The sequence below is a fragment of the Triturus cristatus genome, chromosome 7 (genome assembly GCF_964204655.1).
Source record: "Triturus cristatus chromosome 7, aTriCri1.1, whole genome shotgun sequence".
NCBI classification, from domain to species: Eukaryota; Metazoa; Chordata; class Amphibia; order Caudata; family Salamandridae; genus Triturus; species Triturus cristatus.
Window position 1 is genome coordinate 768,799,871 of NC_140590.1, and position 5,855 is coordinate 768,805,725.

A 5,855-nucleotide genomic window follows, 5' to 3' on the forward strand; every position below is an offset into this window, starting at 1 on the left:
TTTGTCTTCTCTGAACCCTTTTCCTCCTTGCTGCTCCCTCCCTCTTTCTTCCGCCTCCCCTCTTAGACATTTTTCTGCCCTCATTTTGGCATTCGCTGGGGCACCATTGGTTCTCTCCTTCCCACCATTTTGTTTGCCTCCTATCGGCCCCCAAGTACTTTCTCTTTACCTGTGTTTTAGGTTTGCCACACTCCTTGCCACCCTTTCCCCTCAGCTTCACACCTTTCTCACCCCTCTTAGCCCCTGTTTCCTTCTGTGTACATTTTTCTCACGTCCCTTAATTCCCCAAAGCCCTTTCTCCAGCTCAATCCAATATCCCTCTGTTACTCCAGCTTCATCCTGCTTTTCCCTCTATCCTTAATGTACCCTTCACTTGTTTTGTGGCACTTCGATTGTGGAGAAGTCATCTGGAGCTCAGATTTCATGTCTCCGAATACACAAGAAGAGCCACGAGTGAGGAGTGTGTCAGGGGTTTCAGGACTTGCCATTGGTTACCCCGCTCCCATTCCTCAGTTCCAACACTCATGCAGCCTATTTGTTGTAACTGCCAGTCCCAGCCAGGGCCCCTTCGAAATGACATGGACTCCACAAAACATTTCTGCACCGCACAAATCATGACGATGTTTGGAGTGGCATGTTGTAAAGACATGAATAACATAACATGCTCTGCATAGTCTAAACCTGGCACCCGGGCTCCATTTAGCTCCATTGAAGGAATAGCTTCCTGTCACAGGTTTATTTTTTAAATCGCCCTTTAAGTTCAACCATTTTTTATCTTATTTGCGCCAAGGTTAATCTTGCAGCCCAAAATGAGTGATCTCTATGTGCAATTTACATAATCCAATTCAAGTAATCAGTTTCTGTAAACACTGGCATTTGTAAATGTAACTCAACACTTTGCATACTCCGAAAGTAAGAACGATGTTTAACAGTGACACATTTTGAAATTAAGGTTGTGGAAATGGGTGTTCTCAAAGGTGCAAAAGAATGTAATTGTTGGGGCAACATTGTAACTTTTTAGGTATTCATAAACATTCAAAGTGTTGTTTCAAAACTAACTGGCAAAACCCACCGTTAATTTCCTGATCATGTTGGACATTAGTTTTCAGTTTAGCTTTTTTTGCTGGAAAATAAGGCAAAAGAGACTTTAACGTAGTTGCCATTTGATTTTGCACATTTTTCGATCTCACCTGCGTCAGCGCATGCGCTCTCAATTGCAAGAGATATTGTGTTGAACAAGGGGCTTATTCTGGTTGAACTCTGCACAAGCCATTCACTAAATGGGTAGCTATGTGCCTCTCCATTGTATCTCAAATGCTAATGTATTGCTTTTAACTCTTTTCCGGTGAGGGTAGGGCATGAATATCAGAAGAAGCCACATAAAAATCAGCTTGTTTTGGGCTTGCCATTAAATAAGAAGCGCTAGCTGATACCGTCTCGAGCTTTTCCGTGACTTTAGAGCTTTTAGTAGCTTTCAAGCTCTCAGTGGCTTGCCCACCTCCATGGTATAGGAGCGCGTCTTCACAGATATTCATTCTGTTCGCTAACCTGGATATTTAGTGTGACACACAATTCCACACTACACAATGTCACCACCACACAGCTCAACACGACCCGACATAATTACACTCCACATAAAATCACTCAACACAACATAATTCAATTTCACATAATTATCCTCTACTCGACGCCACATAAATACACACCACATAAAACCACTCTGTCACATAGCAGTAATCCACATAAATACACTCCACACCATGCCACATACTTCCAATCAGCATAATTTCACTCAATGCCACACAGTTCCACGCCACACAATTCAACTCCAAACAATTCTTTCCACACCACATAATTTGACACCAAGCCACATAATTCAGCTCAACAACACAATCACACATCGCACCACATACATGCAATCCGCACCACAGAAATACACATCATGCCACAAAATTCAACAGCACACCACATAATTAAACTCTGCTACATACCACTCCACAATACAAAATACCATTCAACTTAATTACACTCCATAAAACACAATCCAACTGCTCATAATTCCAGTACACTCAATACCACATAATTGTTATCCACACAATTCCACTGCACTCCATGCCACATAATTCCACCACACAAATCCACTCCACACCACACAATTCCATGGCACATAATTCCACAACAATTCCAATCCAACCCATATAATTCCACCACACACCACATACATACACTCCATAACACACGGGTAAAAAACACGGTCATTTACAATGCCAAATAGTTCTAACTCAAGCAAATGCGAGACCTATTGCATTTCAATGCTTGTTGTCTTTTTCCTTCTCATCCCTTTATCTCAACCTCTTAGAAATGTTCATATACATAGTCTGCAGTGAATGTCTTGTGATGTCTTAATGAACAGCCTGTATTCTACAGCATGTTAAAAATCGGACATGTTCAAAACAGCATGTATGCAGTATGCAATATGGTATGCACTCCCACTGTCACTTTAGTACTAAAAGAATGATAATAGCTGTTGACCAAGTGTGTGTTTCTGTGCCTTCCTTTAAGTTTGCGGTTTATTTCTCGAAACTGCCAGGGGTAATTTGAAACAGGTTTCTGACAGCAATAAGCTATCCTCTATGTTGTATTGGAGATTATTGAACAACGCAGAAAATGCAATATATGCGCAGTCAGCCATTCCTTTGAAAGACACCAAATGAAGTGCCAAACAGCGCTTCGCGCACACAACACGTGTGAGGGCGCTATATCGATGATACAATGCAATGCAACACTCTCTGAGCAGGAGAGGGGTAGCAACACTGGAACTAAAGACTGTAACTTCCAACTTGCTGAGTGACCAATTCACGCTTTCATTTAAAACAAGCATTTGTAATGCAATAAGTCTCGCATTTATGCGAGTTTGAGCTATTGACATTGCAAATAACAATGCCTTGTATTTTTGATATTGTTTTAAAACATAAATAAAAGGCTTTGTCATTTACGATGCGAATACCTTAAACTCGCATAAATGCAAGACCTATTGCATTGCAAATGCTTGTTAAATCTGAGCTGAAGACTCAAAGGACAATGGAAAGTATTTCATGACTGTATTAAGCTTCTGTAATGTAGAGCAGTATACAATTTCTGAAGAAAAATGGAAAAAGCAATAATAAAAGCAAAGCGTTCCATAAACACCGGTAAAACACTGTTTCAGTTGTTTTTTATGGCGCGAAAGTGAATAACCACTGAAAGCACTGTTTTTTGAGGTATTGAAATCACTGGAAAACACTGAAAAAACACCACCAGAGTTTCCCAAAAATAGAAACTGAAAACATGAAAGCCTACAAATGCTTTCCACACTGCCTCTGAGATAAGTCTGTCTGCTTGTGCCAAGCTACCAAGGGGGTGAGCAGGGGTTATCCAGGAGTGTACCCCCCTTTCCCTGACAAGCAGCAAGGGCCCCTACTTGGTCAAAGGTACCTACCTCTGCCAACTAGAGACCCCCAATGCTAACATTGGTGGTCAGCGGTGAGGATTTGGACTTGCATTTGTGATTCATATACAGTGATTGTGTACACTACTAGTGAGTGCAGACCATAACGCGACCACATACATTTTTGGTAGAATTTTCCTTGGAACTTCTTTTTTCTTTTTGAGAACTGCCAACTGTTTTCACCATGAGCAAAGCAGCATCCATTGCATCTGTTGACATTGATTTTGAAGAAGATAGGATTGGCACCTACACTGTGTCTTACCTCAAAGCTGCTGGCAGGAAATTTAAAATCTCTATGAAAGGCCTCATCAGGAAAGAGGAATACCAAAAGGCGCTGAAGGCCTGGGTAGAATCTAGGAATGCCAGTGAGCATCCTGAAGAGCCTAGGGAGGAGGCAGATAATATAGATGGGCAGCTAGAGGGGCCAGTGGGCCTGTATGGGAGGAAAGTGCCTTCCAGAGCAGGCAGCAGTCCCCAAGAGAGTTGGAGGACAGGGAGAGAGATAGAGTGCATAAGATGGAGCTGGCTAAGCTCCAACTAGGTGGTCAGATGGAGTTGGTGAATAAGAAGTTGGCCTTAGAGGAAAAAGTTTGCATTTGGAGCATGAGAGGATGTTGAGGGAATTGGAATTGAAAGCTAAAAGTTTAGAACTTTCTCCCTCTGGTGACAGCGCACCATCCGTGCCTGTAGAAACAAGAGTGTTTATTCCCAAGGATGTCATTAAGGAGTTTCATAAGAATGATGATATTGGGCAATGGTTTAAGGCCTATGAGGTAGCTATGACCTCCCACCGGGTCCCTGAGAAGGACTGGGGAGCGGGGTTGTGGGGGCGGTTCCTCAGTGATCGGCGGGATCCCATATTGGATTTGCCTTTTGAGGATCAGAATTCTTTTGTGCACATGAAGGAAGCCTTAATGACCAGTTATGGGTTGATTCCTGAGCTTTATAGACAAAGGTTTAGGAATTGTAAGAAACTGGAGTTTAGCACTTGGGTAGAATATGTGACTTTTTTTGCAGAGGATTGGATGGTTGGGTGAAGGGTAGCAAGGTGAATGATTATCAGGAGCTCCATGATTTGTGTGCATGGGAGCACGTATCCAATAATTGTTTTCCAGAGCTACGCCAGCACCTTATTGATAGCAAACTGACTAACCCTAGGAAGCTTTCTGAGGAGGCGGACCGCTGGGATAGTACCCGGGTCCACAAGGGTCATGTGGGAGACTCCGCCAAAGGTGGGCAGGGTTCCCAGCAGAAGAGTGGGGGGACAAGGGTAAACAGAGGGAGTTCCAGAAAGGGCCCCAAAGTAATCACCAAGGGAACCAAGGGAAGGGTTCCCAGCCTCCCCCTGAGAAGAATTTAGGGGCCCGACAGGTAAACCTGTTCAGAGGGGACCCGGAAATGTTTTAAGTGTGATGAGGTGGGCCACCGTTTCTATGATCACCAATGCCCCCTCCTGAAAACGAATGCAGAACCCAATGCTGCACCGCCCCGACTGATGGCTAGTGTAACCCTGGGGAAGGAGGTGGGTGTCCAAGGTGGGTGGGGTCCCGCAGAGATGTCCCTAGTCTCTTTAGGAGACTGTGAGGTGGTCCCCAGGACTCAGCTGCCTGATAACACTAAAAAGTAAAGGCAGTGGGTGACCATCAATGGCCATAGAGTGGAGGCTCTTAGAGACAGGGGAGCCAGTGTGAAAGCTGTCAGTTGTCAGCTGGTGTCTGAAGAGCAGGTGGTCCCCAATGCATTTTACCCTGACGTTGCCGCTGACAACATAGAGATCCACTGCAAGGTGGCTCAGGTTCCCTTTGAGTGTGGGGGGTCTCAGGTACCCTTCAAGTAGCTGTGAGGCCAGCCATGCCTGTTCACTGTCTGTTGGGTAACGATTTGGAGAGCTCCCCTTGGGATAAGGTGGAGTGAAGTGCTCATTTGGAGATGATGGGTCTGCCTGAGTGGGTGTGTGTGACCTCTCGGTCCATGGCAGCCAGTAAGGGTGTTCAAGAGGACCTGGAGCCTGAAAGAGAGGCCCATGTGCCTGCCTTAAAGAGAAGAGGCCCGGGGGCGTGCAAATCCCACCCCCACCATTCCCACGGTCCAGGAGGAGGCAGACCTTGAGGGAGATGCCCTGGAACCTACAGGGGAGCAGGTAGCTGAACTGGGGGACCTGCCTGAGCTGACCCATTGGCAGAAGGAAGAAGGACCCTCCAGGTAAGATTTCTGTGAGGAGCAGAAGAAGTTCCCTTCTCTTGTGGGTTTGCAGTAACAGGCTGCAAACCAGGCAGCGGGTGATGAGTATGGATCACATTGGATCTACTGGGAGAATGGTCTCCTGTATAGCGAGCCTAAGGTTGCTGAGCCTGGGTCAACCCGTGTG